This window comes from Cryptomeria japonica, chromosome 1, assembly GCF_030272615.1.
Source record: "Cryptomeria japonica chromosome 1, Sugi_1.0, whole genome shotgun sequence".
Taxonomy (NCBI): domain Eukaryota; kingdom Viridiplantae; phylum Streptophyta; class Pinopsida; order Cupressales; family Cupressaceae; genus Cryptomeria; species Cryptomeria japonica.
This window is the reverse complement of record NC_081405.1, coordinates 642,506,092-642,522,608: the sequence shown is the minus strand read 5'-3', so window position 1 is coordinate 642,522,608 and position 16,517 is coordinate 642,506,092.

Genomic DNA, 16,517 nt, shown 5'->3' with positions numbered 1-16,517 from the left:
CCATTGATCTTATTTGATATATTTGCTCTTGAATTCTGTATGTGCACAAGAGCTCAATAAAGAATGGATTGTAGTTGTAAAGTCGCTTGAATGCTTGAAGGCTTGATAGACGCATTAGTTGGGGTTGTGAAAGGATGAGAGTAGCCTCTTATATAGAAGACACCTTAGAAAATGGAGGTATAAGATTAAGAGGTGGAAGAATAAATGGTCGGCTAGGATTAAAAGGTAGGTAGAGAAAATAATAAAATATGAAGGGGGTTGGTAAGATAAATTAAGAGATAAATGGCATCTATCATGGAGGGAAAAAGTTAATGAATTAATTAAATAAACAAAGATCTATTTAATTATGAAAGGACAATTTTAAGTGTCTACAGTGACAATTTAATCAACTATCAATAGTGTTTGATGAAATGTTTTAGAATAAATACTAAAAAGATAAGAAATATAAGCACCACAAGTTAAGGTATTTTCTAGGCCATTAAGAAGACCCATTAAGAATGAACATGGGAATAGAATGTGCCCTTTTGACCTTATTTTAGATTGGTTACCTAGAATTTTTTTACGTTATCTCATAAAAACTCTATTTAGTAGTCATCCACCATCTTCATTAATAGTGAACAAAATTTATTGGTGATAGATGTAAAAAAAAAGAAGGATAAATCTATACAATAGAAGTAGTGCATATAATCTAAAATTAAAAAATGATAACAATTTAAAGAAAAGATAATATGTATTTTTACTTTAGAACTCTCTCTTGGGTAAAAATCTCAACATAGTAAAATTTTCACAATTGTAAAAATCAAGCACTATCTAATACAATAATGAATCTCCTCCTTCACCTTTGAGCGTGTGTGGATATAAATAAGGATATCGAAAATGCTGATAAAAATTTTATGAAATCATGAAAAATATAAACATTACACTTTATTACGTTGCCAAAAGTAGCAAATACCGAAATTAATAACCAAATTACAAAGTTGATCCCCATCCAAATTGTGGATTACATCTAGACTAGACACTTGGAAAGTATAAAACATTTATCCAATATTTTCCCATGTATTAAACATTTTCAACAAGGGAAACACTCTTAAACTGTGAATTACTAAGGAAACCATGCACGTTGATTGTTCCACTGAAAATTTTCTTCCTTTTCAACTTTTTCCAAAGAATTCATAATATTACTTATCATGTATAAATTATTTAAATTAATAATAATCATTTGATTTCACAAGTAGACCCGTAAGAGGGAGTGATGAGTGGGAAGGGGAGCACTAGGGTTTCAAGAGGAGGGGAAATTGTAGGCGATGCAAAGGAAGGCAGCGGTGATGGACATGGGAACAATGACGATGATGGCCATGGTGTGTGGTTCCGCCTAGTTGATGGTTTGGCAATCTTTTGAGCAGTCATGGTTGTGGGCTTAGGTTATGGGTTAGGGTTCTTCATTATTATTGGATCCATCTTATTCAATCTCAATATGAGGAAACCTCTTTTCCATTTGTATGATGGTATCATTGTGGCCATGTTTCAACGTGGATAACAATCTAATAATTATAGTATAAATTATTACATAAATTGTAATATAGATAGCTTTTTCAATTGATCTTTATTCTTTGTTTCTACCACCTTGGTTGAAGATGGAGAGATCATGTAAGAACAATAACATAATTGCCTCCAAGACCCCGTTATCAAGTTTTATTAGCTTAACTTGCAAAAGGATAAACTATGTAAGAAAGGCTTGTTAAAGCTTCTTATTAGCTTGCACCACCTTCATCAAGTAAGATTGATATGGTCAAGTAAGATTGATATGTTCTATATAATATTGTCTTTTGTTGGGATTAAGGTTTCTCAATATTTGAGTCTAATATTGATAATTAGTTTAATTAAATATTGTATCTATTTTGGAGTTCCTGTTTTTATGGGATTGAAGTCAACCATTTCATGTTAAAGATAAAAATAGATTTGACAATCTCCAATTCCACAGTCAATGGACCCTATTTAAATTTCTTCTTGATATAAGTAAACAATATATATTTTATAAGTTTATTTTTAATGGTTAGCTTGAGTGTTGTTTTACAATTTTTGCAAGGCAAATCTAGTGAAAATACTATCCTCTAGCTTTCAAATGCTCATAATCTCTTCTTCTTCTTCTTCTTCTTCTTCTTCTTCTTCATTCTTGCTACACTTATCTACTCTCTGGATTGTCTTAAATGAATCTCTATCATGCCTTTTCTCATCCACTCCTTCCCCATTGTGAAAACTTTCTCTACATCTCACTCCCTCCCACACTAAATCTCATTTGACGAAAATAATCTATCCTTTATAATTCGATAAGCATCCATAACCTATTCCAAAATTCTCATTTTATCATAGGTAGGGAGAATGCAAAAAGAGTTAGTGGAATTTGGCTTTTACACCTCTCGTTGCCTTTTCTCAAAAAAATTCCATGCCATTTCAACAAATTTATCTAAACATATCTTACCATGAAAAAACATTTCATGAAAGTGATAAGGGATTTCCACACTTGCATCAAGTCTAACTATGATGATATGGAGGTCCATATTTCATACCAAGGCACCTATGCTTGTGTCATACTCCCCAATTTCCACTTCTAAGTTACATTTCTTTTAGGTACCCACACTTGATAGTTAATTTGTCTCTTTTTTCCTTGACACCTATTGAATATATTTGATATGTTTTCTTTCCTTCCATTGTTGTCCATCATATCAGTAACTTATTATTGGCATTGGATGCAACATCTGTCTCATATTCAAATACTAGGTTTACCTCTATTTCATTCTATTTGAACTTAATTCCACCAAATGGTGACATGAGCAAAAAAAATTATCCTATCCAAGTCCTCAATATATTCTTACAATAAATGTTTTTGAAAGTCAATTGTCCAATCTATCAGTTCTTCAATATTTAGACTACTTGAATAATTTAGAATTATCCACTATATGTTTTATGAATGCTTTATTTATTTTTCAACATCCTTTCTACATTGTCTTCTTCTTCACTTTCACTTTGCTCCATAGTACTCACTTTTTTCATCACTTTCATTAAATTTAAGTTTCGGATATCTTCTATGATATTCAAAAGTGCCCATTTAAATATTCTACAAGGCATTTCAAACATCCTTTCATCCTTCTAATGACATTACTGATAGCATGACTTCTTTGTAGTGACATCTCAGATCTAGTGTAAACTACCTTAGGTCAATGGTCTTTCTATAATCCCTTATTTAAAATTCCTCATAGTCAATTCTCTACTTACAAGCTTCTTGTGAACCACCTTAATGTGATAATATATTTACATCCAATTCAATTTGTAGGGATCTTATGCTCAACACTCTCCTACTCAAAGATTCATGGTGCAATCCCTATAATTTAAGGACTTCACATCATGAGTAATGAGTCTTGCATTGAGTCAAGCAACACTCCACCTACAAATTTTCTTTATCCCCCTTTCATACTAAACTCATTCTAAAAGATTGTTCTAACCTTCTTGGATACCACTTGATGCAATCATGGACATAGGGTCCAATGAACAATTATCTAACCATGTAGCCAATTGTACATTTGGATACAACAAATTCATTAGAACAACAAAATATTCATATATTATGTATTCATTTATAATAGCAAATTTATAGTTTATCGTAGAGGGCTTCCAATATGCTAAACTCCAACAATTTGGTTACAAATGAGAAATTTACACAATTCAAAAGATATTATAATACAATGATACTTAAAGTTGTCTTAAAAAAATTTCATTGACTTCTAATGATATTCAAGAGTGTTTATATATCATTTTTCAGCTATAAGACCAATATAGTCAATTGTAGAGTGGTGCAAAGTTCAATGCCTTATAAAACATGTAGTTAGCCAAATGTGTAGATAAATCTTTTTGGAATGAATGCAATAACAATGGATAAATGGATCTTAGTGTGGTCCATAGCATAATCTCTCTCATAGGTCTCAATATAACTTGTAATATGTTCCTTTACTAACACAAGCTTTAGAAATTTGCCACAAACTTTGAATAATAAAAGAATGTGTGTGTGTGTGTGTGTGTGTGTGTGTGTGTGTGTGTGTGTGTTACGAGGGCTTCACTGGCTAGGCAATATTATATCATGTGCAATATATATATATATATATATATATATATATATATATATATATATATATATATATATGTATGTATATATGTATGTATGTATATATATATGTATGTATATATATATGCCTTTATGATTGTTCAAATATACTCAAAATAAGATACAACCAATGGATCTATAATATATGTGTCAATAATTGTGAGGTTAAGTGTACCCATATAGTGAATCGGGGTAAATGCACAAAGATGGTGGTAAAAAAGGGAGGTATAAGTGGACACTTTTTTTTCTAAAATCAGGTGAACCTGAACTTGGAGGCAAAATTTGAAAGTCATCCACTCAAGATATGAGGATAATAAAAGAACAAATATTGTAGTACTCTGAATCTAGTTTCCAAACTACTAAAAAATTTCAAAATTGGATAAAATTAAGGGGGTCAAATCCTTCACACACGAAAAACTGAACCTAATTTTTTCTAAAAAACATAACATAGTGTCTAACATGCGCATCAACAAAGTCATAGTTAGATTTAGTATTTTGACAAATCCTTTTGCAGAAAGATAGTTAAGAGTGAGCACTAGAAGATGTGTATTTTTTTGTAATTTTTTGTTGAGTATTTTTTTTTATGATTTTTCCAATCGAGCACATCCTAAAAATTAGGTACTTGTTTGTGCACAAAGCGTAAGTTGCACTAAACAAATCAAAAATACAATTTTTTATTTTAAATTATAAAGAATCAAGTGCACTACAATAATATATAAAGTTTTTAAAATTTGGATAAGTATATCAAAAGTTATTAAAAAAATGGTGCACCTATGTCTGTGAGAATTATGGAGACACTCGTAAAAGAAATTCAATAATAATATGTTATTTTTGTTCAAATTGAAAAAAATTATATGGTTAGAAAGCTCAGAAGATGGGTGAAAATATGGTCACAATTTTAGAAATACCCACTTGATGAAGTGTAGACTTGATGATGACAAAGTCGATAAACCAGGTTGATAAAATAAAACACGTCAAAAATGAGAGAAATGGAGGGAAATCAAACTTCCAAACCGTAGCTTTGTCATCCAAGCCTAAACAGTCAAAAGTGCGTACGGGGTACTTATGGTTTAAAAAGTGCATACGGGGTACTTATGGTGTAAGTAGCACGTACGCGCTTTTTTTCCTATAAACAGAGTGTACGCGCTATTTTTACTATAAACAACGCATATGCGCTATTGTATAATATGATATTCTATATATAATATATGTAATATATAATATGTGTATAATATGATATTGTCTATATAATATATTTATATACATATAATATATAATACATGTATATATATAATATATTAAACATATATATACACATGTAAGTGTATTGTCTCTCCCTCTCAAACACATACAAGCTCTCTCTCTCTCTCTCTCTCTCCCTTCCTCCATACCCCATCCCTCTCTCTCTCTCCCTCCCTCTCTCCCCTTCTGCCTTCCTCCATACCCCATCCCTCCCTCTCTCCCCTTATCCCTTCATCCATACCCCATCCCTCTCTCTCTCTCTCCCCCCTTCTCCCTTCCTCCATACCCCATCCCTCCTTCTCTTCTTCTCTCCCTCCCTCCCTCCCTCCATACCCCACCATAACTATGTCTGCACTTCTATAGAAACAAGTGAATTTATTTCTTGTTTGCAACTTCCTCTTTGATTTTTATCATGTATGCTCTCCTAAGAAAATTGACTGATGGATTTGTGTGTGTATATTGAATAGGAGGAATAGGGTTTGAAATTGAACCATGGGTGTATTACCGTGACAAACAAGGAAACCTGCAGCAATATTCTTCTCGAATGTGTTTTTAATTAGCAGAGCAGATGTGGAAAATAGTGTCAACAAAGCAACATGATGAGTCGGAGTACCTGCAATATGTTTTTCAGAAGGAAACAACAGGTAGGAAGAGAAAGAGGGAGAGTAACATAGATGATGTCCTGTAGAATGATAGTGGTGGGTATGCGAGAGTTCCCATGTTCCACAATGCTGTCACCTAAAGAAATTAAAGTTTGTTGTATGCATGGCAGTGGTAGTATATGATGATCATCACCTGTCAAATAGCTTAGAATGATACATACCCATGAAAGAAATCAAGTGTGTAATTCTTATAGTCACAATCGAGATCAGTCTTATAACCTTGTACATTTAATAGCATCATATGTTTTAGAACTTAGGTAGTAGTCTTAGGGTTAGGTCAAGCTCTTACACTTACTTTTTAGAGAAGCCTCTTTGTTTGTTTGCTTGGAGTCTCAATGACTAATTGATTTATGTGTGTATATTGAATAGGAGGAATAAGGTTTGAAATTGAACCACGGGTGTATTACCGTGACAAACAACGAAACATGCAGCAATATTCTTCTCGAGTGTGTTTTTAATGAGCAGAGTAGATGTGGAAAATAGTGTCAACAAAGAAACATGATGAGTCAGAGTACCTGCAATATATTTTTCAGAAGGAAACAACAGGTAGGAAGAGAAAGAGGGAGAGTAACACAAATGATGTCCTGTAGAATGATAGTGGTGGGTATGCAAGAGTTCCCATGTTGTTACACAACGCCTGTCACCTAAAGAAATTTAAGTTTGTTGTAAGCATGGTAGTGGTAGTATATGATGATCATCACTTGTCAAACAACTTGGAATGGTACAAGCCCATGAAATAAATCAAGTGTGTAATTCCTATAGTCACAATCGAGATCAGTCTTATAACCTTGCAAATTTAATAGCATCATATGTTTTAGAACTTAGGCAGTACTCTTAGGGTTATGTCAAGCTCTTACACTTGATTTTTAGTGAATCCTCGTTGTTTGTTTGCTTGGAGTCTCCATGACTAATGGATTTGTGTGTGTATATTGAATAGGAGGAATAGGGTTTGAAATTGAGCAACGAGTGTATTACCATGACAAACAAGGAAACCTGCAGCAATATTCTTCTCGAATGTGTTTTTAATGAGGAGAGCAGATGTGGAAAATAGTGTCAACAAAGCAACATGATGAGTCAAACTACTCGCAATATGTTTTTCAGAAGGAAACAATAGGTAGGAAGAGAAAGAGGGAGAATAACATAGATGATGCCCTGTAGAATGATAGTGGTGGGTATGCGAGAGTTCCCATGTTGTTACACAATGCCTGTCACATAAAGAAATTAAAGTTTGTTGTATGCATGGCAGTGGTAGTATATGGTGATCATCACTTGTCAAACAGCTTGGAACGATACATACCCATGAAACAAATCAAGTGTGTAATTCCTATAGTCACAATCGAGATCAGTCTTATAACCTTGCAAATTTAATAGCATCATATGTTTTAGAACTTAGGCAGTACTCTTAGGGTTAGGTCAAGCTCTTACACTTGCTTTTTAGAGAAGCCTCGTTGTTTGTTCGCTTGGAGTCTCGATGACTAATGGATTTGTCTGTGTGTATTGAATAGGAGGAATAGGGTTTGAAATTGAACCACGAGTGTATTACCGTGACAAACAAGGAAACCTGCAGCAATATTCTTCTCGAATGTGTTTTTAATGAGCAGAGCAAATGTGGAAAATAGTGTCAACAAAGCAACATGATGAGTCAGAGTACCTACAATATGTTTTTTAGAAGGAAGCAACAGGTAGGAAGAGAAAGAGAAGAGTAACACAGATGATGTCCTGTAGAATGATAGTGGTGGGTATGCAAGAGTTCACATGTTACACAACGCCTGTCACCTAAAGAAATTTAAATTTGTTGTAGGCATGGCAGTGGTAGTATATGATGATCATCACTTGTCAAACAGCTTGGAACGGTACATACCCATGAAAGAAATCAAGTGTGTAATTCCTATAGTCACAATCGAGATTAGTCTTATAATCTTGCAAATTTAACAGCATCATATGTTTTAGAACTTAGGCAATAGTCTTAGGGTTATGTCAAGCTCTTACACTTACTTTTTAGCGAAGCCTAGTTGTTTGTTCACTTGGAGTCTCGATGAATGATGGATTTGTGTGTGTATTGAATAGGAGGAATAGGGTTTCAAATTGAACCATGAGTGTATTACCGTGACAAACAAGGAAACGTGCAACAATATTCTTCTCGAATGTGTTTTTAATGAGCAGAATAGATGTAGAAAATAGTGTCAACAAAGCAACATGATGAGTCAGAGTACCTGCAATATGTTTTTCAGAAGGAAACAACAGGTAGGAAGAGAAAGAGGGATAGTAACATAGATGATGTCCTGTAGAATGATAGTGGTGGGTATGCAAGAGTTCCCATGTTGTTACACAATGCCTATCACCTAAAGAAATTAAAGTTTGATGTATGCATGGCAGTGGTAGTATATGATGATCATCACTTGTCAAATAGCTTGGAACGGTACATACCCATGAAATAAATCAAGTATGTAATTCCTATAGTCACAATCGAGATCAGTCTTATAACCTTGCAAATTTAATAGCATCATATGTTTTAGAACTTAGGCAGTACTCTTAGGGTTAGGTCAAGCTCTTACACTTGCATTTTAGTGAAGCCTCGTTGTTTGTTCGCTTGGAGTCTCGATGATTGATGGATTTGTGTGTGTATATTGAATAGGAGGAATAGGGTTTGAAATTGAACTACGAGTGTATTACCATGACAAACAAGGAAACCTGCAACAATATTCTTCTCGAATGTGTTTTTAATGAGCAGAGCAGATGTGGAAAATAGTGTCAACAAAGAAACATGATGAATCAGAGTACCTGCAATATGTTTTTCAGAATGAAACAACAGGTAGGAAGAGAAAGAGGGAGAGTAACACAGATGATGTCTTGTAGAATGATTGTGGTGGGTATGCGAGAGTTCCCATGTTGTTACACAACGCCTGTCACCTAAAGAAATTAAAGTTTGTTGTATGCATGGCAGTGGTAGTATATGATGATCACCACTTGTCAAAAAGCTTGGAATGGTACATACCCATGAAATAAATAAGTGTGTAATTCCTATAGTCACAATCAAGATCAGTCTTATAACCTTGCAAATTAAATAGCATCATATGTATTAGAACTTAGGCAATACTCTTAGGGTTAAGTCAAGCTCTTGCACTTACTTTTTAGCAAAGCCTCATTGTTTGTTCGCTTGGAGTCTCGATGACTGATGAATTTGTGTGTGTATACTGAATAGGAGGAATAGGATTTGAAATTGAACTACGGGTGTATTACCATGACAAACAAGGAAACCTACAACAATATTTTTAATGAGTAGAGCAGATGTGGAAAATAGTGTCAACAAAGCAACATGATGAGTCAGAGTACCTGTAATATGTTTTTCAGAAGGAAACAACTGGTAGGAAGAGAAAGAGGGAGAGTAACACAAATGATATCATGTAAAATGATAGTGGTGGGTATGTGAGAGTTCCCATGTTGTTACACAATGCCTGTCACATAAAGAAATTAAAGTTTGTTGTATGCATGGCAGTGGTAGTATATGATGATCATCACTTGTCAAACAACTTGGAACGGTACATACCCAGGAAAGAAATCAAGTGTGTAATTCCTATAGTCACAATCGAGATCAATCTTATAACCTTGCAAACTTAATAGCATCATATGTTTAAGAACTTAGGCAGTACTCTCAGGGTTAGGTCAAGCTCTTACACTTTCTTTTTAGTGAAGCCTCGTTGTTTGTTCGCTTGGAGTCTCATTGTATGATGTTTTATTCATAACTTTAAATTTAATATATCATTTTATTAGCCCACCATATGACCCCTTAGGTGTCATTAGAGGTCGTATTGTCCCCCCTCTCTCTCTCCCTCTCTCCTCTCCTCTCGCTCCCTCCCTCCCCTAGTATCCCTCTCCCTTCCTCCATACCCCTTCTTCTCTCCCACCCTCTCCCCTCTTCTCTCCCTCTCTCCCTCCCTCTACCTCTCTCCCTCTCTCTCCCTCTCCCTCCTTCCCTCCCCCCTCTTCTCTCCCTCCTTCCCTCCCCCCTCTTCTCTCCCTCTCTCCCTCCCTCTACCTCTCTCCCTCTCTCTACCTTCCCTCCCCCCTCTCTCTCTCCCTCCTTCCCTCTCTCTCTCCCTCTCCCTCTCTCTCCCTCTCCCTCCCCCCTCTCTCTCTCCCTCTCCCCTCTCCTCTCCATCCCTCCCCCCTACTCTCTCTCTCTCTCTCTCTCTCTCTCTCTCTCTCTCTCTCTCTCTCTCTCTCTCTCTCTCTCTCTCTCTCTCTCTCTCTCTCCCTCTCTCTCCCTTTTAATTCACATCTTTTCTACTACTTATAGCATGTATGGGGTATTGAAACTATTAGTTCACTTCCCTGCCATAACTTTTTTAAGGCAAAAGAGTGCGTACGTGGTACTTATTACTTGTAAGTGTGTACGGGGTACTAATCCCATTATTCGATACCCCGCAATAACATTTTTTAGGCTTAGGAGCGCATACGCGCTACTTATTAGTCCATAATGGGAAAAAAGAATATCGTTGGGCTTGTCAATATTTTATGGACTAACAACGCATACGTGGTTATTAATGTAGTGCGTATGCAGTTTATAGACATAGTTTTAGTTGCCCAAGAGCCTCAACAACCTCAAAAGATTTTTTTAGGTCGTTGAAGGCCCCACTAGAACTGTGTCTGCACTTCTATCATTGTTTTATACATAGAAGTAAGTGAATTTTTTGTTTTTGCATGATTTCAAATGATTGAATTGTTGTTCTTATTAGTTTTTGTCAATAGTATTGTGATTGTTTAATAGTTTGATTCCAAAAAATAGTGAGAAGATGCATATTTATGGTTATTTGTTTGTTTATGAACTTTTGTTTACATATATATGTAATATGATACTATTTAGGACAACCGATATCAACCATGGGAAAGAACAAGCGACGAACAATGAAATAATGAGAGGCTCAAAAGGAAAGACAAAGGCGGCGTATGAAGAAATTGTGTGACATAAGAACAATGGGAGAAGAAGGTATGTCATCTTCAACATCTCAATTCGATTTACCAAATGAATATATTGCACCTAATGCAATTGAAGAAGAGACATTTGATTTATTGTTTGAACCTAATGCAATTGAAGAAGATACCACATTGAATAATCAATTAAATGATGAACATAATACACCTTCTCTACTTGATGAATTGAATGTACATAATGCACCGATGTTAACACCTCCTAGAATCAGTCATAGGAAACCAAACTATGTAATTGACATTGATGAGAATATATTGAATCCAATGCCCAATAAAATGAATGAACAAACTTGTATAAGAATGGTTAAAATAATATGGCAAAACTATTTTAAAAACTTAAATCAAACTGCAAGATGCCAATTAATTGTTCAAATGATTAAAAATTTGAATTTTAGAGAGACAATGAAAATTCTAGGCCTAAGATCATCTGAAAGTAATAGTGAAAGAACTAATGTGAGAAATCTATTTGATGCATATCAAGCTATTGGTTCAAAATCACGTACTAAATATTCTAATGCTACTCGACGTGTCATTACATCAACCATAATGAGCAAGAAAATAAAAAAAGATCGTTTGATAAGCAAAACAAGTAAGTCATTAAACGTTAGTAGAACAACATTAAGTAAAGCATTAAAGAGGTTGGAAAAAATAGAGGAACCTAACAATAATTATCTTTGGGAATTCTCGGGTAGACTACCACACAAAGACAAGGTTGTTGTTGATGCACTAAAAACATTAATTGAAAATTTTTGGCATGACAACACAAGAGTTTCGCCCAACCAAAGAGATGTTGTTAGAAGGCGAATTGGGTCTACAAATAGTGAGCCACATGCCAAACACTATTTGGATATGACTCAAACTAAATTTTATGAAAGATTCCTTCAAAAGTTTCCTCAAATAAGAATTTCTCAAAGATTTTTTGAAATGGCAAAACCTTTTTATATTAAGATTAATCATGTATGCACCACGTGTTGTTGTAGGATGCATATTGAATTTTCCATGCATTATGATATGTTTTGTCATATTTGTTCTACTTTGCACACTAACAATGTTTTACAGGAATGTAATATACAAGTACCTCCTAAGTCGGTAAGAGAATTTATTTCAAGTGTGCTATGTAATAGACATGATGGTTGCATTTATTATAAGATGCCTTGTTTGGAAGGTTCTTGTGCTATATGTGGTGGTTTGCAACGTTTACCAAGATGTGTACATTTGGAGAGCACACATGAAATTGGTACGAAACAAGTTTCTTTCTGAAAATACAAGAAAGTCACATATGGAGTTAAAGATGGAAAAGATTTGAAGAGATGTGAGCTAGTGAAAAATGATATATGTGTATCTCAATTTATGAAAATGTTTCAAGAGAAACTAGTTTATGAGTACATAATGCATACACATAGAGCTCGATGGTTAGATGAGCAATTCAAGTTATGTAAGGACACATTTCCTCTTGGCACCAATGTCTCTATCATTGATTTGGCTAAAAATTATACACTACTTGACCTCAAAATGAAGTGCAATCCATGTATTATCACTCTACACAAGTTTCTATTTTTATACACATAGCATTCATGCATGTAGATGATAGCACAGAGGAGGATAGAAAGGTTGTAAGAGAGTATCACTTCTACATAAGTGATGATCGTACTCATTCATCGGATTTTGTACAAGGACACTTTAAATCTTTCTATGATAGTTTAAGGGAAAGGAACATACGATACAACGGACACTTAATATGGTCAGATAATTGCACCGCACAATTCAAGAATGCAAGGATGTTTTATTGGTTGACAAGGATGCATATGACAAGCGGTGTACAACATTTTTGGAATTTCACTGAAGCTGGACATGGTAAAGGAGAGCACGATGGTCCAAGAGCATGTGTGAAAAAGAGCCCTAGCTAGGGAAGAATTGAAATACAAAGGTGGTGCTGAGTTGATAGATGTAGAAACAATTGTGAGATGGTGTAAGTCTATGATGAGTCCAGGTAATCCAGGTATGTCAATGGTTCGTATATATTTTTGGTTGATCACTGAATCTAACATTGAAAACTATCTAGATTGTTGTACAATTGCAGGATTGAGTGACATGCACTCATTTATGAGTTCAAATTCAAGTTCACTAGTAATTTATACGAGATAGATGGTATGTTTTTTCTCTTCATGCATGTATTGTTTGTGGGAAGAATGTGAATCACAAGAGTGAGTTGACAAATGGTCTTGTAGACTGCTGGTTCCCATTGATTCATATCAAATTCCCAAAGCACTACAATTGAGCCAGATGGACACATCAATGCATTTTGACCATGTATCCGACCTAATGGATTCAGGTGATTTTTTGAGTTAATTTTTTTGCAAGTATTCTTTTTCATTCATTTTGTTGTACATCATACTTTATTTTTGGTATTAATTAACACTTTATAAAATGCAGGTCATGTGTATGTAGTTGTTGCAGAAGAGAACAATGAAGGAGGAACAAATTACTATTTGTGTCGTTGTGTTGAGCCAAAAGAAAATTGATAACCACAATCATTAATAGAGAGGGTATTGAGTACCCAATAGGGTCTGTTGTCGTGACAGAAACATGGCTTCGGAGATACCCTATCAAGAATTATGATGTTTGGTTGTTTGAGGACTTTGAAACACATAGGCATATTCTTCATTTCTCTAAACTTGTTGTTGCAACAAATATTCATTTGATGAAGTAACGTGGTAGACCTCATAACAAGATTTTATGGAAAGTTCATGAATCTGACCATGAGGCAATATTTGACACAATACAGGTTAGAGTCGATCCTGAAGGCTCACTTGATTGATTCTACGGTTCAGAGTAGAATGATTTTGAGAATTTTGTATAAATAGTCGACGAATTGTTCTATATTTGTTTTTTGTATATATAAATGCCCATGAGCTGATTTTTACAAGTTTAGGGGCATAATTTTGTATAATTAAATGGCAATGAGCTGATTTGTACATATTTACATGCCAAATTTTGTATATTAAAATGGCAATGAGCTGAATCGCAAATATTGTAATGCCAAATTTTATATAAAAGCCCATGAGATGATTTGTATATTAAAATGGCGATGAGTTGAATCGCACATATTGTAATGCCAAATTTTGTATAAAAGCCCATGAGATGATTTGTAAGACATTTTTTTGTATAATCAAATAGCCAAGAGCTGATTTGACCATATTTAGAGGCAAATATTTGAATAATATGTGACAATGTTTTGTGACTATTTTGTGTGTCAATGTTTTGTGACTATGTTTTGAGTATATGTAATGTGTCCCCGTTCAATCATGAGCATTCTTGATTCTTGTATAATCATGGAGAATTATTTGAGTCATTATCGGGTCATTGGGGTCATAGATTGAGACTAGATACAATTTGAGCAAAAATTATCATTGTTGGCAAAAAAGTTGTCAAGCAACTTCTACATTGCATCGGTACAGTATGACTCTCAATGTTTCGGTGCTTTGGGACACACAACAGGGGCATGCCTAGCGTAAACCTACCCAGCCAGACGTGCTCACGATGTTGGTCTGTGCACATGACGAATCAAATCAATTCTAGCCAATCTGGCAGCTTTGCATTGCATGCAACTGACGGTTTTTGCAGCAGGCGAAAAAATGCTACCAATTGAAAATGGCTTCGACTCGTCAAAAATAGAGACAGACCATTGTAGAGGAGCATCACACAACCCCACGGGTTCAAACGGATCGACCATATGTGTCCTGGATTTGAAGAAAAAGTCTGTCAAATTTTGACAATTTTTTGGACTCAGGGCACTTGAGAGATTGCACCGGTACGGTATGACTCTCGATGTTCCAGTGCTTTGGGATGCATGACAGGGGAATGCCTAATGTAAACCTGCCCACCCAGACATGCTCATGATGTCGGTTTGTGCACATGACAAACTGAATCAATTCTAGCCAATCTTGCAACTTTGCATTGCATGCAACTGACGGTTTTTGCAGCAGGGGAGAAAATGCTACCAATTGAAAATGGCTCCAACTCATCAAAAACCGAGATAGGCCATTGTAGAAGAGCCTCACGTGACTCCAAAAGTTCAAACAGATCAACCATATGTGTCCTGGATTTGAAGAAAAAGTTCATCAAATTTTGACAATGTTTTGGACTCAGGGCACTTGAGAGATCGCACCGGTACGATATGACTCTCGACATTCTGAGGCTTTGGGATGCATTAAAAAGGGCATTCCTAGCATAAACCTTCCCACCTGAGCATGCTCGCAACGTCAGTTTGTGCACACAACGAACCAAATCAATTCTAGCCAATCTGGCAACTTTGCATTGCATGCAACTAATGGTTTTTGCAGCATGCGAAAAAATGCTACCAATTGAAAATGGCTCCGACTCGTCAAAAACCAAGATAGGACATTGTAGAGGAGCCTCACACGACCCCATGGGTTCAAACGGATCAACCATATATGTCCTAGATTTGAAGGAAAATTTAATCAAATTTTGATAATTTTTTGGACTCAGGGCACTTGAGAGATCGCACTGGTACGGTATGACTCTCGACGTTCCGACGCTTTGGGATGCATGACAGAGTAATGCCTAGCATAAACCTACCCACCCAGATGTGATTGCGATGTCGGTTTGTGAACACGACGAACCAAATCAATTCTAGCCAATCTGGCAACTTTGCATTGCATGCAATTGACGGTTTTTGCAGCAGGCAAAAAAATGCTACCAATTGAAAATGGCTTCGACTCGTCAAAAACCAAGATAGGCCATTGTAGAGGAGCCTCACGCGACCCCACAGGTTCAAACGGATCGACCATATGTGTCCTGGATTTGAAGAAAAATTCCATCAAATTTTGACAATTTTTTGGACTCAGGGCACTTGAGAGATCGCACCGGTATGGTATGACTCTCGATGTTCCGGCACTTTGGGATGCATGACAGGGGAATACCTAATGTAAACCTGCCCACCCAGACATGCTCATGATGTTGGTTTGTGCACATGACAAACTGAATCAATTCTAGCCAATCTTGCAACTTTGCATTGCATGCAACTGACGGTTTTTGCAACAGGCGAGAAAATGCTACCAATTGAAAATGGCTCCGACTCATCGAAAACCAAGATAGGCCATTGTAGAAGAGCCTCACGTGACTCCACAGGTTCAAACAGATCGACCATATGTGTCCTAGATTTGAAGAAAAAGTTTGTCAAATTTTGACAATGTTTTGGACTCAGGGCACTTGAGAGATTGCACCGGTACGATATGACTCTCGACGTTCCGAGGCTTTGGGATGCATGAAAGGGGCATTCCTAGCATAAACCTTCCCACCTGAGCATGCTCGCAATGTCAGTTTGTGCACACAACGAACCAAATCAATTCTAGCCAATCTGGCAACTTTGCATTGCATGCAACTAACGGTTTTTGCAGCATGCGAAAAAATGCTACCAATTGAAAATGGCTCCGACTCATCAAAAA